Source organism: Sus scrofa, chromosome 4 (genome assembly GCF_000003025.6).
Source record: "Sus scrofa isolate TJ Tabasco breed Duroc chromosome 4, Sscrofa11.1, whole genome shotgun sequence".
NCBI classification, from domain to species: domain Eukaryota; kingdom Metazoa; phylum Chordata; class Mammalia; order Artiodactyla; family Suidae; genus Sus; species Sus scrofa.
Window position 1 is genome coordinate 46,011,857 of NC_010446.5, and position 20,025 is coordinate 46,031,881.

The window sequence follows — 20,025 nt, forward strand, 5'->3', positions numbered from 1 at the left end:
GGAGATGAAATAATTCTGATTTTTATGAGCTCTTCCAATAAAGATTATTTTACCCATTGTAGCAATTGTAAGGAGCCGTTTCAAATGCGTTCAATTTGTTATTACTTTGAGCTTACTTCATTGATGCCATTAAAAGAGAACAAAGTGGACAGAAGACTCATTAAAGCAGAGAGGAAAAGGATAGAAAAATTAAAAGAAAAAGACTGAGTAGGTTGATAGCCTTTGCTGCGGGTATATGGCAATATACTTGAGATATAATGAAAAGATATTCACATTCTAAGTGCTAACTTTGCTTTGTTAAAAAGTGAAATAAAAAGCAAATTAAATCACTATTAATATTTGTTAAAAACAAAAGACTACTGAAAAGACAGAGCTTTCTGTGGTGATCAATGCATAGTGTGCTAATCTCACCTGTGAAACCAAACATGTAGTCTCTGAGGAATTCATTCTAAGAATATATATACTAAAGAGCAACATTGCCACAATGGTGATATATGTTGGTTGTTGGCTTTGCTTCCCCTCACAAGAATAACAAACAACTGTTAAGAACAAGATACCTCTGAGAGAATCCTACAGCAAGGCTAAAGCACTCTCCTACACCACAGAGACCAAGATAGACTGCACTAGAAGATAAGAGAAGTGGCAGCATTGCCACATCCCTAGGCCAGCATGCACCACTTGGACAAATCTCCTGAGCCTTTGGTTCCTTCAGTGGAAACAGAGAGCCTGGGGGGACAACTAGCCTCACACAGCATTGTGAGTTATTTTGTGAAAGCCCCTACTCTGATCTACCAAGAGAGATTGCAGTGAAATCTGTGGTGTTCATCCACTGGGAATCTGACTTTGACAGAGAAGAGGGAAGAAGCTTGCAACAACCAGCACACAGATCTTGGAAGACCAGGTTCATACTCCAGTGCCCAGGTAGTAAATCCAACAAGCAGCTTTGCTTGTCTGCAGAACAAAGTTTGGGATGTATTCTTGATGAGGGGACTTACGTGTAGTGCAGATCTGCCTGATTTAGATCCTCTTAGGACAAGTTTTGTTGGCCCTAGAGCCCATTTTGCCCACATCCAGGCAAGGAGCTGAATCACATTCCCACCACTGCGGGGAGTGTTTTCCAAGCTGATCTTCAGAGGGCTTTCAACAACTTCTGGAAGCAATGTGGCCCAGCAGTGCTCAAGCCAAGAGGTAAGAGAGTAAAGCTGATTACCCTGAACAAAACCAGTACCAGGTGTGGAATGTCCCAATGATAAGCACAGGCAGGGGAATTAATTTATAGACAAGGCTAAGAGTAGTTCCTGACATCTTCCACTCTGAAAGCCTGTTTGGGAAAATAATTAGACTAGCCGGGAGTGAGCCCTCACTCTCCTGCCTAGGCAAGGAAGTTGAGACATATATATGTTATGGAGGGCATCTTCTGGCCCCATCCCAGAAAGGCTAGTGGAAACACCTGGAAACTATGCAGCCCAGTGACACCTGAGCTAAGGAGGCAGGAAGTGCCAATAGTTTCCAGAGCAAAGACAGCAGCCATGTTTATTCAGGGAACTTTTAACTTTAAAACAACTTTTAACTTTAAAATAACAAGGAACTTTACCAGCTTTAGAGCTACTTATCCTGCTGTACCCAGGCAAGGAATCTAATTCATAGTGCTGCTCATTGCTGATGAGCCTTCAACCTGTCCAGCCAGGAAACTTAACTAGAGCACACAGGAAGCTACATAGCTTATTCGACAGCCCTACATACAGTGGCATTTGAACAGAGAGCACAGCCCATGGACCCATATCTTAAACTACACACAGAAATTAATTTAAAATGGATTAAAGGACCGGGTAAAAAATGGCTGAGGAGTAGGACATGAGGCTCACTTACTCCCGCAAATACATTGAAAATCCCTCTATGTGTGGAACTACTCTTACAGAAAATTAGCTGAATGCTGACATAAAAACTCAGGATTCTGACAGAACAAGAAAAACTTCATGAAACTGTGTAGTAAAAAAGAAAGGAGAATAAAAAGAGAGAAATGGAGAAGTGAAGCAGGTCGGGTCCTGTGTGCCTAGGAGGGAGTTGGAAAGAGGAACAACACCTCACCCTGGGAAGTTCCCCACACCAGCAAAGAGACCAGCCAAGACAGAAGAGGATATTTGCATTACTGGAGGAGAACACAGCAGTTGGTGTAAATGGAAACAGTCCTCAAGAAAAAAAGTCTAACTGCCCTGTACTTCCCAACCATAGGCTGATGTGATCGGGGGTGGGAACTGAAACTCCAACTTTGGAGATCAGACTCAGAGAGAGAGCTGGGGTTGGCTACATTAGCAGCACAGAGACAGCGTGAAGGGGCTAGAGTGACCACATTTGAGGCTATAAGCTGAGGAAGTTTGGCCAGTTTGGAAGCTAGAAACCATTGTTAGGTGGTGCTGGAGAGAAGGGCCAGGATCCACCGCTATAGCCTTACGCTCTCAAGTGATCTCAGGTTGCAAAACCTGCAAACAGCGCCTGCTACAGGATCAGTTCCAGTTACAGAGAGCCTCAATTTACTTAGAGGGTGGAGAAAATTATCCCTGAAACAGTGCAAATGATCCTGGGAAGGGGCCTCCTAAGTGGGAGGAAAGTTGTTATTTGTCTATGAGGCAGAAGGTGAATTGTGAAGCAGCATGGACAGTGCAGGAGTTCATAAGGGGCCCCCTGGGTGGGCAGAGATCCTTAATTTACCTGGAGGGTGGAGAAAAATATTCTTGAAACAGTGCAAGCAATCCTGAGAGTTGGAAGGGGGAAAGCTGTGATTTGTCTAGAGGGTGGAAACAGCTTGGACTGTTCAGGAGTCTGCACAGGGCCCCTTAGATGGGCAGAGGTCCTCGATTTTACTCGGGGGTGGAGAAAGTTATTTCTGAAACAAGATGAAGAATCCTTGAGAATAGCACAAGCTCCACGATCCCAGCCAACAATCAAGTAGGGGACTGTGGAAGCAGCATACATTGCATGGCTATCCAAAGGAGTCAAGAGGGTCCTGAAGGTGCATGCCACTTTGCAGAGGCTACAGGGAGCACTCTGCCATCAGTCTGTTAGGAGGAGAGACCTTTGGAATGGTGAAGGGGCTACAGCAACAGAGAGAGCTTTTAAGCAACAGATTGGGAGGATCCCACACCCTTGAGAATACAGAGAATTCTCCCCCAACCAGCCAAACAAAGGGAGTGACTACAGAAAGGCATCTGCCCCAGCAGCTACAGAGAGAAACCCTGAGAGCCTCCCCAACAGAGGGACTGCTGGAGCAGCTGCTGTGGTTACCAACCGCAGGAAGTTGTCCTGAGAACTACCTGCAAGCAAGAGGAACCAGTGTTGCCCCCACTCACAAAAGCAAGCCTGTGAACCATGAACCACTGCAACTCATGGACGCCATTCCTTGCAGCCACCTGGATAATACTACAGTTCACATCACTAGCTCTGAGTATAAGTGAGCCACTACCACTCTTGAGAACTACAAGACTAGGGGCCAGATGCTGCATCTACATATCTGCCATCAAGGGAACAATAATCACAGAAAGGTGGAGATTATGAGATGATGAAGTATCTATTAGACAAAGGAACAAGACAAAAATCACAGAAAAACAACTAAATGAAGAGATATGTAATCTACCTGAAAAATAATTCAAAGTGATGATAATAAAGATGATTCAAGATTTTGGGAAAAAAATGGAGGCATAGACACAAAAGTTACAAAAAATGTTTAACAAAGAGATTGAAGAGATAAAGGAAAAGCAAACTAAGATTGGTAGCATAATATCTGAAATGAAAAATAATAGCAGGATAACAGAGGCAGAAGAATGAATAAGTGGTGTGGAAGACAGAGTGGTGGAAAAAATAAATAAAAAATAAAAAGAACTTGGGAGAGTCTAAGAGATCTCTGATACAACATCAAACATACAAACATTTGTATCATAGAGGTCCCAGAAGGAAAAGGAGAAAGGCCCAGAGAAAATATTCAAAGAGATTATAGCCGAAAACTTCCCTAATTTGGGAAAGGAAGCACCTACTCAAGTTGAAGAATGCAGAGAATCTCACAAAGGATAAACCCAGAGAGAAACACAGCAATACACATACTAAACAAACTGCCAAAAATTAAATACAAAGGAAAAACATTAAAAGCCACAAGGGAGAAGCAACAAATAATATACAAGAGAACCGAAAGGATAATAGCCTATCTTTCAGCAGAAACTCTGCAAGGTAGAATGGGGTGGCAATATATACTCCATTGCTGTATAAGGGGAAGCATCTAGAACCATGGATAATATTCTAAGCCAACTTCTCATTTAGATTCAATGGAGAGATTAAAAGCTTTCCAGACAAGAAAAAGCTAAGAGAATTAAATACCTCTAAACCAGCTCTACAACAACTACTAAAGGAACTTCTCTAGGCAGAAAAGAAAAAGCTACAATTAGAAACAAGGTCATTTCAAATGAGAAAACTGGTAAAGACAAAAATAATATAAAGGCAGAAAATCACACACTGACAAATATATCAAAAATAACAACCATTAGAAGACAAATGCAGAACATTGAAAATGCATCTGAAAATAAGAGACTCAAAACCCAAAACAATTCTGTACACTTACAGTTGGATATATTCAAATCTCATGGGAACCACAAACCAAAGAACTATAATTGACCAAAACAGTTAACAAAATGGCAATAAACACATATTTATCCATAATTTCACTGAGTGTAAATGGATTAAATGCTCCAACCAAAAGACACAGACTGATGAATGGTTAAGAAAACAAGACCAATTACCTACAAGAGACCCACTTCAGTCCTAAGGACACATGCAGACTGAAAGTGAGGAGATGGAAGAAAATGCTACATACAAATGGAAATCAAAGAAAGGCGGGAGTAGCAATACTCATAACAGGCAAAAATACTTTTTTTTTTTTTTTTTTTTGTCTTTTGTTGTTGTTGTTGCTGTTGTTGCTATTTCTTGGGCCGCTCCCGCGGCATATGGAGGTTCCCAGGCTAGGGGTCTAATCGGAGCTGTAGCCACCGGCCTACGCCAGAGCCACAGCAACGCGGGATCCGAGCCGCGTCTGCAACCTACACCACAGCTCACGGCAACGCCGGATCGTTAACCCACTGAGCAAGGGCAGGGACCGAACCCGCAACCTCATGGTTCCTAGTCGGATTCGTTAACCACTGCGCCACGATGGGAACTCCGCAAAAATACTTTAAAGTCACAAGAGATAAAGAAGGACACTACATAATGATCAAAGGATCTATCCAAAAAGAAGATATAACAATTGTAAATATATATGTACCTAACATAGGGCCACATCAATATATAAGGCAATTGCTGACAGCCATAAAAGGAGAAATCAACAGTAACACAATAACAGTGGGGGACTTTAACATCCCACTTACACAAATGGACAGATCATCCAGACATAAATTCAACAAGGAAACACAGGCCTAAATGACATCATAGGCCAGTTATGTTTAACTGATATTTATAGAACAGTCCACCCTAAAACAGCAGAATACACATTCTTCTCAACTGCACATGGAACATTCTCCAGGATAGATCATGTCTTGAGCCATGGATCAAGCCTTGGTAAATTTTTTAAAAATTGAAATTATTTTAAGCATTTTCTCTGACCACAATGCTGAGACTAGAAATCAATTACAAAAACAAAACAAAACAAAACAAAACACAAAACCCCCCAAAAAACAGCAAGAACACAAACTCCTGGAAGTTAAACAATAGGCTTCTGAACAACCAATGGGCCATTGAAGAAATCAAAGAAGAAATCAAAAGATTCTTAAGAGATGAACGACAGTCTTCACAAAAATCCAAATCCTTTGGTACACAGCAAATGCAGTTCTGAGAGGGAAGATTATAGCAATAAAATCTTATCTCAGGAAAGAAGAAAAAGCTCAAATAAGCAACCTAAACTTATACCTAAGGCAACTAGAGAAGAAAGAACAGACAAAGCCCTAAATTAGTAGAAGGAAAGAAAACATAAAGATCAGGCAGAAATAAACGAAATAGAGACAACGAAAACAACAGAAAAAAAATCAATGAACCCAAAAGCTGGTCCTTTGAAAATATCAACAAAATCGATAAACCTTTAGAGAGACTCATAAGAAAAAAAGGGAGAGGGCTCAAATAAATAACGTCAGAAATATAAAAGGAGAAATTACAACTGACATTGCAGAAATACAAAGGATCATAAGAGACTAGTATAAGCAACTATGTGCCAATAAAATGGACAACCCAGAAGAAATGGACAGATTCTTACAATGGTACAACCTACCAAGACTGAACCAGGAAGAAATTGAAAATATGAATAGATCAATCACAAGTACTGAATTTTAAAATGTGATTAAAAAATTTCCAAAAATAAAAGTCCAGGACCTGATGGCTACACAGACAGAATTTATCAAATATTTGGAGAAGAGTTAACACCAACTCTTCTGAAACTCTTCCAAGAAACAGCACAGGAAGGAGCACTCCCAAGCTCATTCTACTGAGGCCACCATCATGCTAATACTGAAACCAAAGATACCATCAAAAAAAAAAAAAAAAAAAAAAAGAATTTATTTTCGTGCATGGTGTGAGGGTGTGTTCTAGTTTCATTGATTTGCATGCAGCTCTCCATTTTTCCCAGCAATTCTTGCTGAATGGACTTTCTTTTTCCCATTTTATGCTCTTGCCTCCTCTGTCAAAGATTAATTGACCATAAGTATCAGGGTTTATTCTGGGTTCTCTATTCTGTTCCATTGGTCTGTTTTGGTACCAGTACCACACTGTTTTGATGACTGTGGCTTTGTAATATGGCTTGAAGTCTGGAAGAGTTATGCTTCCTGCGTGGTTTTGGTTCTCAGGATTGCTTTGGAAATTCTGGGTCTTTTGTGGTTCCATATAAATTTTTGGATTGTTTGTTCTAGTTCTGTGAAAAATGTCATGGGTAATTTGATAGGGATTGCATTGAATCTGTAGATTGCTTTGGGTAGTATGTCCACTTTTACAATATTACTTTTTCCAATCTAGGAACATGGAATATCTTTCCTTTTCTTTACATCTTTTTTTGTTATTTGTTTTGTTTTGATTTTTTATTACTCAAATGAATTTATCACATCTGTAGTTGTGTAATGATCATAACAATCTGATTTCACAGGATTTCCATCGCACAGCTCAGGCACATCCCCTCACCCCCCAAACTGTCTCCTCCGGAGACCATAAGTTTTTCAAAGTCTGTGAGTCAGCATCTGTTCTGCAAAGAAGTTCAGTCTGTCCTTGTTTCATATTCCACACGTCAGTGAAAGCATTTGATGTTGGTGTCTCATTGTATGGCTGACTTCACTTAGCATGATAATTTCTAGGTCCATCCATGTTGCTAAAAATGCTGGTATTTCATTCCTTTTAATGGCTGAGTAATATTCCTTTGTGTATATGTACCACATCTTCTTGATCCACTCCTCTGTCGATGGACATTTAGGTTGTTTCCATGTCTTGGCTATTGAAAACAGTGCTGCAATGAACACTGGAGTACATGTGTCTTTGCGAGTCGTGGTTTTCTCTGGATGGACGCCCAGGAGTGGGGTTGCTGGGTCAAATGGTAGTCCTATGTTTAGTTTTCTGAGGAATCTCCACACTGTTTTCCACAGTGGTTGTACCAATTTACAATCCCACCAACAGTGTACTAGGGTTTCTTTTTCTCCACACCCTCTTCAGCACTTATTGTTTGTAGACTTTTGGATGATGGCCATTCTGGCTGGTGTGAGATGGTACCTCATAGTGGTTTTGATTTGCTTCTCTCTAATAATGAGTGACGTTGAACATCTTTTCATGTGTTTCTTGGCCATCTGTATGTCTTCTTTGGAAAACTGTCTGTTTAGATCTTCTGCCCATTTTTTGATAGGCTTGTTTGTTCTTTAGGTATGGAGCTGCAGAAGGTGTTTATAAGTTTTGGAGATTAATCCCTTGTCAGTCGATTCATTTGCAAATATTTTCTCCCATTCTGCAGGTTGTCTTTTTGTGTTGTTTAGGGTTTCCTTTGCTGTGCGGAAACTTTGAAGTTTGAGTAGGTCCCATTTGTTTATTTTTCTTTTTATTGTCAATACTCTGATAGGTGGATCTGAGAAGATGTTGCTGTCGTTTATGTCAGAGAGTGTTTGGCCTGTGTTTTCCTCTAGGAGTTTGATAGTGTCTGGTCTTATACCTAGGTCTTTAATCCATTTTGAGTTTATTTTTGTGTGTGGTGTCAGGGAGTGTTCTCATTTCTTTCTTTTACATGTGGCTGTCCAGTTTTCCCAGCACCACTTATTGAACAAGCTGTCCTTTCTCCATTGTATATTCTTGCCTCCTTTGTCATAGATTAGTTGGCTGTAGGTGTGTGGGTTTAATTCTGGGCTTTCTCTCCTGTTCCACTGATCTATATGTCTGTCTTTGTGCCAGTACCATGTAGTTTTGACGACTGTTGCTTTGTAGTATAGTCTGAAGTCTAAGATCCTGATTCCTCCAGCTCCGTTTTTCTTTTTCAGGATGTCTTTGGCTATTCTGGGTCTTTTGTGCTTCCAAACAAACTTTAAAATATTTTGTTCGATTTCTGTGAAAAATGTCCTTGGTAATTTGATAGGGATTGCATTGAATCTGTAGATTGCCTTGGGTAGTAGAGTCATTTTGATAATATTGATGCTTCCAATCCAAGAGCATGGTAAATCTTTCCATCTATTTGTGTCATCTTTATTTCTTTCATCAATGTCTTATAGTATTCAGAGTAGAGATATTTTGCCTCTTTATTTTTTTTAACCAATTTCTTTTATTTATTTACTTATTCAATCATTTTTTTTCCCCACTGTACAGCAAGGGGGTCAGGTTATCCTTAGATGTATATATTACAATTACATTTTTTTCCCCACCCTTTGTTCTGTTGCAGCATGAGTATCTAGACAAAGTTCTCAATGCTACTCAGCAGGATCTCCTTGTAAATCTATTCTAAGTTGTGTCTGATAAGCCCAAGCTCCCGATCCCTCCCACTCCCTCTGCCTCCCATCAGGCAGCCACAAGTCTCTTCTCCAAGTCCATGATTTTCTTTTCTGAGGAGATGTTCATTTGTGCTGGATATTAGATTCCAGTTATAAGTGATATCATATGGTATTTATCTTTGTCTTTCTGGCTTATTTCACTCAGGATGAGATTCTCTAGTTTCATCCATGTTGCTGCAAATGGCATTATGTCATTCTTTTTTATGGCTGAGTAGTATTCCATTGTGTATATACACCACTTCTTCCGAATCCAATCATCTGTTGATGGACATTTGAGTTGTTTCCATGTCCTGGCTATTGTGAATAGTGCTGCAATGAATATGCGGGTGCATGTGTCTCTTTTTAGTAGAGTTTTGTCCGGATAGATGCCCAAGAGTGGGATTGCGGGGTCATATGGAAGTTCTATGTATAGATTTCTAAGGTATCTCCAAACTGTTCTCCATAGTGGCTGCACCAGTATACATTCCCACCAACAGTGCAGGAGGGTTCCCTTTTCGCCACAGCCTCTCCAGCACTTGTTATTTGTGGATTTATTAATGATGGCCATTCTGGCTGGTGTGAGGTGGTATCCATGGTAGTTTTGATTTGCATTTCTCTTATAATCAGCGATGTTGAGCATTTTTTCATGTGTTGGTTGGCCATCTGTATATCTTCTTTGGAGAAATGTCTATTCAGGTCTTTTGCCCATTTTTCCATTGATTGATTGGCTTTTTTGCTGTTGGGTTGTATAAGTTGTTTATATATTCTAGAGATTAAGCCCTTGTCAATTGCATCATTTGAAACTATTTTCTCCCATTCTGAAAGTTGTCTTTTTGTTTTCTTTTGGGTTTCCTTTGCTGTGCAAAAGCTTTTCAGTTTGATGAGGTCCCATGGGTTTATTTTTGCTCTAATTCTATTGCTTTGGGAGACATGATGTTGATGTCAGAGAGTGTTTTGCCTATGTTTTCTTCTAGGAGTTTGATGGTGTCCTGTCCTATATTTAAGTCTTTCAGCCATTTTGAGTTTATTTTTGTGCATGGTGTGAGGGTGTGTTCTAGTGTTGTTGATTTGCATGCAGCTGTCCAGGTTTCCCAGCAATGCTTGCTGAATAGACTTTTTCCCATTTTAGGTTAATGCTTCCCTTGTCAAAGATTAATTGACCATAGGTGTCAGGGTTTATTTCCGGGTTCTCTATTCTGTTCCATTCGTCTGCCTGTCTGTTTTGATACCAGTACCACACTGTTTTGATCACTAAGGCTTTGTAATATTTCTTGAAGTCTGGGAGAGTTATGCCTCCTGCTTGGTTTTGGTTTCTCAGGATTGGTTCGGTGATTCTAGGTCTTTTATTGCTCCATATAAATTTTTGGATTGTTTGTTCTAGTTCTGTGAACAATGTCATGGGTAATTTGATAGGGATTGCATTGAATCTGTAGATTGCTTTGGGTAGTATGGCCATTATTACAATATTGATTTTTCCAATCCAGGAACATGGAATCTTTCCATCTTCTTGCTTTCTTTGATTAAAGTTTTATAGTTCTCGCCATATAGGACCTTTACCTCTTTGGTCAGGTGTATTCCGAGGTATTTGATTTTGTGAGGTGCAATTTTAAAAGGTATCGTATTTTTGTATTCCTTTTCTAATGTTTCATTGCTGGTATACAGAAATGCAACTGACTTCTGAATGCTAATCTTATATCCTGCTACTTTGCTGAATTTATTAATCAGTTCAAGTAGTTTTGGGGTTGAGTCCTTAGGGTTTTCTATGTATAGTATCATTTCATCTGCATACAGTGACAGTTTGATCTCTTCTCTTCCTATATGGATGCCTTTTATTTCTTTTGTTTGTCTAATTGCTGTGGCTAGGACTTCCAAAACTATGTTGAAGAGCAGTGGTGAGAGTGGGCATCCCTGTCTTGTTCCAGATTTGAGTGAGAAGGCTTTCAGTTTTTTCCCATTGAGGATTAGATTTGCTGTGGGTTTATCATAAATGGCTTTGATTATATTCAGGAATGTTGCCTCTATTCCCACTTTGGTGAGGGTCTTGATCATGAATGGATGTTGAACTTTGTCAAATGCTTTTTCTGCATCTATTGAGAGGATCCTATGATTTTTGACTTTTTTTTTGTTAATGTGGTGTATGATGCTGATTGATTTGCGTATGTTGAACCATCCTTGTGAACCTGGGATGAACCCAACCTGGTCATGGTGTATAATTTTTTTGGTATGTTGTTGGATGCGGTGGCTAAGATTTTGTTGAGAATTTTTGCATCTATATTCATCAATGATATTGGGCGATAGTTTTCTTTTTTGGTGGTATCTCTGTCTGGTTTTGGAATGAGGGTGATGGTGGCATCATAGGATGTCTTTGGGAGTATTCCTTCTTCTTCAACCTTTTGAAAGAGTTTAAGGAGGATGGGCACCAATTCCTCTTTATATGTTTGATAAAATTCCCCTGTGAAGCCATCTGGTCCTGGACTTTTATTTGTAGGGAGTGATTTCATGACCTCTTCAATTTCATTTCTAGTGATCGGTTTGTTCAGTTGGTCTGTTTCTTTTTGATTCAGTTTTGGCAGGCTGTAAGATTCTAGAAAATTGTCCATTTCTTCCAGATTGTCACACTTGTTGCCGTATAGTTGTTCATAGTATTCTCTTATGGTTTTTTGTATTTCTGCTGTATCCATTGTGATTTCTCCTTTTTCATTTATAATTTTGGTTATTTGGGTTCTTTCTCTCCTCTTTTTAGTGAGTCTGGCCAGGGTTTGTCAATTTTGTTACTTTTAAAGAACCAGCTCTTGGTTTTATTAATTTTCTCTATTGTTTTTTGAGTCTCTATTTTATTGATTTCTTCTTTGATCTTTATAATTTCCTTCCTTCTGCTGACTTTAGGTCTTTTTTGTTCTTCTTTTTCTAATTCATTTAGGTGGAGGGTTAAGTTGTCAATTTGGGATCTTTCTTCTTTTTTGAGAAAGGCCTGTATTGCTATAAATTTCCCTCTGAGCTACGCAGCATCCTGTAGATTTTGAGAGGTTGTGTCTTCATTATCATTTGTTTCAAGGTATTTTTTAATTTCCTTCTTGATTTCCTCATTGACCCACTGGTTTTTTAGTAGCATGTTGTTTAGTCTCCATGTAGTAGGTTTTTTGTCTTTGCTTTTCCCATGGTTGATTTCTAATTTCATGGCATTGTGGTCAGAGAAGATACTTGAGATAATTTCTATGCTCATAAATTTATTGAGATTCGCTTGTGTCCCAATATGTGGTCGATTCTTGAGAATGTTCCATGAGCATTTGAGAAGAATGTGTATTCTGATTTTTTTTTGGATGTAGTGTCCTGAAGATATCAATTAAGTCTAACTTTTCTATTGTTTCCTTTAGGATCTCTGTTGCTTTATTGGTTTTCTGTCTAGAGGATCTGTCCATTGGTGTGAGGGGGGTATTAAGGTCTCCTACTATGATTGTATTCTCATCACTATCTCCCTTTATATCTGTTAGTATTTGTTGTATGTATCTGGGTGCTCCTATATTTGGGGCATATATGTTGACGACAGTAACATCCTCTCCTTGGATGGATCCCTTAATCATTAAGTAGTGTCCTTCTTTGTCTTTCTTTATGTCTTTTGTTTTAAAGTCTATTTTGTCTGATATGAGCGTTGGGACTCCTGCTTTTCTGTCATGTCTATTGGCGTGAAATATTTTTCCCCACCCTTTCACTTTCAATCTATATGTATACTTTGTCCTAAGGTGAGTTTCTTGTAGGCAGCATATTGAAGGATTTTGCCTTTTTATCCACTCAGCCACTCTGTGTCTTTTGATTGGGGCATTCAGTCTATTGACATTTAAAGTGATAATTGATAGATGATTATTTATTGCCATTTTGAACCTCGTGTTCCAGTTGATTCTATGGTTCTCCATTCTTCCTTTCTTTTTTTTTTTTTTTTGGTTGGATGGTCTCTGATTATTATCTGCTAGAGTGTTTTTTTTTTTTTTTCATTTTTTGCGAATGCAATATTTGGTTTTGGCTTGTGGTTGCCCTGTTTTTTAAGTATGCTAACCCCTTCCTATAATTGTGTGTTTTAGCCTGATGGTCCTGTAAGTTCAAACACTTCATTACTATATTAAAATTAAGAAGAGAAACATACAAACAAACAAACAAAGGGTTATTTATTTCCTAACATCCCTTGCGCACATTTTTATTTCTTTTAAATTTTATTTTTTTTGAAGCATGTTCATGATTAAATCTGTCTGCTGGCTTATTTGAGTGACTGCTCTCTGATTGCAGTTTCCTCAGTCCTAGCTCTTCCTCTTCTTCTTCTTCTTTTTTTTTCTTTTCTTTTTTCTTCCCTTTCCTTCCTTTCTTTTTGGTTTAGAGAAGCCCTTTCAGTATTTCTTTTAGCCTGGGTTTTGTGTTGCTGTATTCTTTTAGTTTTTGTTTGTTAGAAAAAATTTCTATTTCCCCTTCTATTTTAAATGGTATTCTTGCTGGATAGAGTATTCTAGATTGCATATTTTTTCCTTTTAGCACTTTAAATATCTTTTGCCATTCCCTCCTGGCCTGTAGTATTTCTGTAGAGAAATCAGCTGATAATCTTATGGGGGTTCCCTTGTAGGTAACATTCTGTTTTTCTCTTGCTGCCTCAGGATCCTACCCTTATCACTAACTTTTGCCATTTTTATTATGATGTGTCTTGGTGTGGGTCTATTTGGGTTCAATTTGTTTGGGGCCCTCTGTGCTTCCTGTATCTTGAACTCAGTATCCTTTAGATTTGGGAATTTTCCAGCGATAATTTCTTCAAATATGTTTTCCATCCCCTTATCTTTTTCTGCTCCTTCTGGAATTCCTATTATGCGTAGATTGGCCCGCTTTATATTATCCCATAGGTCTCTTATATTGCCTTCATGTTTTTTGATTTGGTTTTCTGTCTGCTGACCGGATTGGGTGATTTCCATTATTCTATCTTCCACATCACTGATTCGTTCTGCATTATTCATTCTGGTTTTTACTGCCCTTAGTTCAGTTAGTATCTCTGCAAGTGAATGTTCTACTTTTTCTTGGCTGCTCCTTATATTTTCTAGCTCCTTTCTGAGGGTATCTGCATTACTGTTCATATCTTCTCTTAATTCCTTCAGTATTTTCACTATTTCTCTTTTGAACTCCAGGTCTGTCTGACTGCAGAGATCTGTTTCATTGTTGACTGTTTTAGGTGAGTTCTCCTGTTGGTTTGACTGGGGGTGGTTTCTCAGCTTCTTCATCTTGCTTGTTGTTTTCTTTTTCCTGAGGAGTTGTACTCTCCGTGACCAGGCAGTGTTTGCCTTGTCACTGCCGTGGAATGTTTCCTGGGCTGGTGTTGTTGGTCAGTCTTTTTTTGAGGCAGTGTGGCTTTTTTGGAGTGTTTATGGGGCTAACAGGGTCTCTTTGAAGCAAAGGAGGACTTCCTGAGGGCAAACAGGACTGGGAGGTCCACACCACAATGGTATCAGATTTCACTTGGTCAGGCAGAGCTTGCTCTGGTGTTTTTAGGCTGTGGGGTTCTTGCAGGGGGTTGGCGGTGTTGGGCAGCAGTTCCTCAGGAGTGCAGCACCTCCTGAGGGCTGGAGCAGCTATCTGGGTCACTGAGAACCCAGGAGGCTCTTCCCTAGGTCAGCCCAACTCAGGACAGCCTGGGAATGTAGGCAGATCTGAGAATGCAGGCCTGAGAATGTAGGCAGATCTTTTCACAGCCTGGCCAAGCTTGTTGTAGCTTTTCTGGGCCGCAGGGGGTCCTGCAGAGAGCTGGCAGTCATTTGCAGCTCTTCTGCAAGAGTGCGGCTCCCCTCAAGGGCTGGAGCAGCTAGCTGGCCTGCTGAAAACCCTAGAGGCTCTTCCCCAGGGCAGCCCGACTCAGAAAGACCGTCCAAGAATTAGGCAGATCTTTTCACGGCCTGGCTAGGCTTGTTCTAGCATTTCTGGGCTGCAGGCCTTTTCTCGGGGAATGGTGGTGTTTGGTACTGCTCTGCGGGGGTGTAGCCCTCCAAAGGGCAAGCAGGCCTGTGCAGGGACAGTCCCTGTGGTGGTAGGCTTCATTTTGCCTCTTTAGATAGGTTTACTCCTAGGTATTTTATTCTTTTGGATGTGATGGTAAATGGGATTGCTTCCCTAAATTCTCTTTCTGCTCTTTCATTGTTGGTGTATAGAATGCTGTTGATTTCTGTGTATTAATTTTGTATCCTGTGACTTTGCCAAATTTATAGATGATCTCTAACAGTTTTCTGGTAGAGTCCTTAGGATTCTCTAGGTATTGTATCATGTCATCTGCAAATAGGGATAGTTTTACTTCTTCCTTTCCAATTTGGATTCCTTTTATTTCTTTTACTTCTCTGATTGCTGTGGCTAGCACTTCCAGAACTATGTGCAATAGTAGTGGTGAGAGCAGACATCCTTGTCTTCTTCCTGATCTCAGCAGGAATTCTTTCAGCTTTTCACTATTGAGAATGATGTTCGCTGTGGGTTTGTCGTATATGGCCTTTATCATGTTGAGGTAGGTTCCCTCTATGCCCATTTGCTGAAGGGTTTTTATCAGAAATGGGTGTTGGATTTTGTCAAAGGCTTTTTCCGCATCTATTGAGATGATCGTATGGTTTTTATTCTTCAGTTTGTCAGTGTGGTGTATCACACTGATGGATTTGTGGATATTGAAGAACCCTTGTATCCCTGGGATAAATCTCACTTGATCATGATGTACAATCCTCTTAATGTATTGTTGGATGCGGTGTGCTAGTATTTTGTTGAAATTGGCCTATAGTTTTCTTTTTTTGTGGTATCTTTGTCTGGTTTTGGTATCAGGGTAATGGTGGCCTATAGAATGAGTTTGGGAGTGTCCCTTCCTCTACAATTTTTTGAAATAGTTTCAGAAGGAGAGGTTTTAGCTCTTCTCTAAATGTTTGATAGGATTCGCCTGTGAAGCCGTCTGGTCCTGGACTTTTGTTTGTTGGAAGTTTTTAAGTCCCAGTTTCAATTTCAGTTCTTGTGATTGGTCCATTCATCTTTTCTATTTCATCTTGGTTTAGTCTTGGAAGATTGCACTTTTCTAAGAATTTGTCCATTTCTTCTAGGTTTTCCATTTTATTGGAGTATAGTTGCATATAGCAGTCTCTTATGATCCTTTGTATTTCTGTGATGTCCGTTGTTACTTCTCCTTTTTCATTTCTAATTTTATTGATTTGAGTCCTCTCTCTTTTTTGCTTGAGAAGTCTGGCTAAGAGTTTATCAACTTTGTTGATCTTTTCAAAGAACCAGCTTTTCCTTTCATTGATCTTTTCTATGGTTTTCTTTGTTTCTATTTCGTTGATTTCTGCTCTGATCTTTATTTCGTTCCTTCTACTAACTTTAGGTCTTGTCTGTTCTTCTCTCTTGAGCTGCTTTAGATGTCAAGTTAGCTTGTTTATTTGAGCTTTTTCTTGTTTCCTGAGGTGGGCTTGCATTGCTATAAACTATCCTCTTAGAATGGCTTTTGCTGCATCCCATAGGTTTTGGAGTGGCGTATCTTTGCTGTCATTTGCTTCTAGGTATTTTTTAATTTCCTCTTTGATTTCTTCAGTGATCCATTGGTTGTTTAGTAGCATGTTGTTTAGTCTCCACGTGTTTGTGTGTTTTGCAGTTTTTTTCTTGTTGTTGATTTCCAGTCGTATAGCGTTGTGGTCGGAAAAGATGCTTGATATGATTTCAGTTTTCTTAAAGTTACCGAGGTTGGATTTGTAGCCCAGGATGTGATCAATCTTAGAGAATGTTCCATGTGCACTTGAGAAGAATGTGTATTCTGTTGCTTTTGGATGGAATGTCCTATAAATATCTATTAAGTCCATCTGGTTTAATGCTTCATTCAGGGCCTGTGTTTCCTTATTGATTTTCTGTCTGGTTGATCTGTCCATTGCTGTAAGTGGGGTATTAAAGTCCCCCACTATGATTGTGTTATTGTCAATTTCTCCTTTTAAGGTTGTTAGCAGTTGCCTTATATATTGTGGTGAACCTGTGTTGGGTGTGTAGATATTTAAAATTGTTATATCATCTTCTTGGATTGATCCTTTGATCATTATGTACTGTCCTTCTTTGTCCCTTAAAATATTCTTCATTTTAAAGTCTATTTTGTCTGTTATGAGTATTGCTACTCCTGCTTTCTTTGATTCCCATTTGCATGGAATATTCCATCTTCTCACTTTCAATTTGTATGTGTCCCTAGAAGTGAGGTGGGTCTCTTGAAGACAGCATATAGATGGGTCTTGTTTTTGTATCCATTCAGCCAGTCTATGTCTTTTGGCCGGGGCGTTTAGTCCATTCACATTGAAGTTAATTATTGATATGTATGTTCTTCTTGCCATTTTATTAATTACTTTGGATTTGTTTTTGTGGCTCTTTTTTCTTCCTTTCTTCTCTTGTTCTCTCCTCTTGAGTTTTTATGACTAACTTTAGTGTTGTATTTGAATTGATTTTTTTTTGACTGAATTCAAAAACACTTCAAGTTTTATTTTGAAGAGCTGACTCAAAGAACAAAGTTGTTGTTTTTTTTTATAATTTTTTTTGTTTTCCCACTGTACAGCAATGGGGTCAGGTTATCCTTACATGTATACATTACAATTATATTTTTCCCCCACTCTTTCTTCTGTTCCAACATGAGTATCTAGACAAAGTTCTCAATGCTACTCAGCAGGATCTCCTTGTAAATCTATTCTAAGTTGTGTCTGATAAGCCCAAGCTCCCGATCCCTCCTACTCCCTCCCCCTCCCATCAGGCAGCCACAAGTCTCTTCTCCAAGTCCATGATTTTCTTTTCTGAGGAGATGATCATTTGTGCTGGATATTAGATTCCAGTTATGAGTGATATCATATGGTATTTATCTTTGTCTTTCTGGCTTATTTCACTCAGGATGAGATTCTCTAGTTCCATCCATGTTGCTGCAAACAGCATTATGTCATTCTTTTTTATGGCTGAGTATATTCCATTTTGTATATATACCACTTCTTCCGAATCAAATCATCTGTCGATGGACATTTGGGTTGTTTCCATGTCCTGGCTATTGTGAATAGCGCTGCAATGAACATGCAGGTGCACGTGTCTCTTTTAAGTAGAGTTTTGTCGGGATAGATGCCCAATGCATTGATTTTTCTTATTTGTTTGTGTATCAAGTGTAGATTTTTGGTTTGCAGTTATTCTGAAGTTTTGATATGAGTCTACATATATATGAGATTGTTTTAAGTTGTTGGTCTCTTAATTGCAAGTGCATCTCTAGTGTCCTAAATTTGTACCCTCCTCTTCTCATGATTTCTGATTTTGGTGGCATAGTTGTGCATAGATGATTTCATATCCTTATTGTATATATACCTTTACTGGTGAGCCTTGTCATTTGTCGTATTTTTATTTCCTCTTGCTATCTTTTCTGCCTAGAGAATGTCCTTTAGTATCTGTTGTAAAGTTGGTTTAGTGTTGCTGAATTCTCTTAGCTTTTGCTTCTCTGTGAAGATTTTGATTTTTCCTTCAAATCTCAATGACAGCCTTGCTGGGTAAAGGAATCTTGGTTGGAGGTTTTTTCCTTTCATCATGTTAAGTATATCATGCCATTCCCTTCTTGCCTGCAGAGTTTCTGTTGAAAAATCTGCTGATAACCTTACTGGGGTTCCCTTGTATGTTATTTGTTTCTTTTCCCTAGCTGCTTTCAATATTTTCTCTTTGTCTTTAATTTTTGGTCAGTTTGATTAATATGTGTCTCAGCGTGTTCCTCCTTGGGTTTATTTTATATGGTATTTGTTGCATTTACTGGATTTGAGTGAGTGGTTCCTTTTCCATGTTAGGGTAGTTTTTGACTATGATCTCTTGGGATATTTTTTCTGTCCCCTTATCTCTCTCCCCTCCTTCTGGCACCCCTTAATACAGATGTTGGTGCATTTAATGTTATCCCAGAGTTCCCTGAGACTCTCATTTGTTTTCAATCTTTTTTCTTTTTCTGCCCCACATCCATAATTTCTACTAATCTGTCCTCCACCTCACTTATTTGTTATTCTGCCTCCTGAATTTTGCTTTTGGCTGCTTCTAACTAATTTTTTATTTCAGTTATTGTATTTTGCATCTCTTCTTGTTCAAGTTTTCTATCTTGTATCTCTTTGCTTAGTGTTTCCTGTAAGTTATCCATCTTTGCCTCCAGTCTATTTCCAATGTCTTGCATCATCTTCAGCATCAAAGTCTTTTTCCTGGAGGCTGAGAATCTCCTTATCACTTAGCTGATTTTCTGTTTTTTTTTTCTCCCTTATCTGAGTTATAGTTCTCTGTTTTTTCATTTTCATAGGTTTTTCGTGTGTTGACCTTGACAGATAATAGAGTTGTAACCTCTCTTACTTCTAGTGTCTGCCCCCTTTGTGGCTGAAGTCAGTATGGGGGCTTGCTGTAGGCTTCTTGATGGGAGGGCCTAATGCCTGCCCACTGGTAGGTGGAGCCGATTCTAGTTCCTCTTGTGGGTGAGGCTTTGTCTCTGGAGGTATTAGAAGTGGCTTTGTGCCTGGGGGTACTTTAGGCAGTCTGTTTACTGATGGCTGGGGCTGTGATCCCACTTGGATTGTTGTTTGGCCTGGGACTTCTCAGCACTGATGGGTTGGGCCAGATTTTCCCAAAAAGGCCACCTCCAGAGAAAAGCATGCTGCTGAATATTCCTGAGAGCTTTGCTTCCAATGCCCTTCCCTCACAACAAGCCATATTCACCCCTGTTTTCCCAGGAAGTCCTCCAAGAACTACAGTCAGGTTTGACCCAGATTCCCTTGGAGACTTTGCTTTGCCCTGGGACTCAGTGCACGTGAAAGTCTGTTTGCACCTTTTAAGAATGGGGTCTCCATTTCCCCCAATCCCATGGAGCTCCTGCACACAAGCCCACTGGCCTTCAATGCGAGATGCTCTGGGGGCTCTTTCTCCCTGTGCCAGATCCCCACACATGGGAGTTTGATGTGGGGCAAAGAACTCTCACTCCTGTAGGTGAGTTTCTGTGAAATACTTTCCATAC

At 39.5% G+C, this 20,025-nt stretch overlaps 1 protein-coding gene across 1 annotated transcript in view; it reads right to left on the bottom strand.

Annotated features, from left to right (window-relative positions):
• Window positions 1-20,025, bottom strand: part of NECAB1 (N-terminal EF-hand calcium binding protein 1) — a 257,897-nt gene that overhangs the window by 30,080 nt on the left and 207,792 nt on the right. The gene's annotated exons all lie outside the window — the stretch shown is intronic.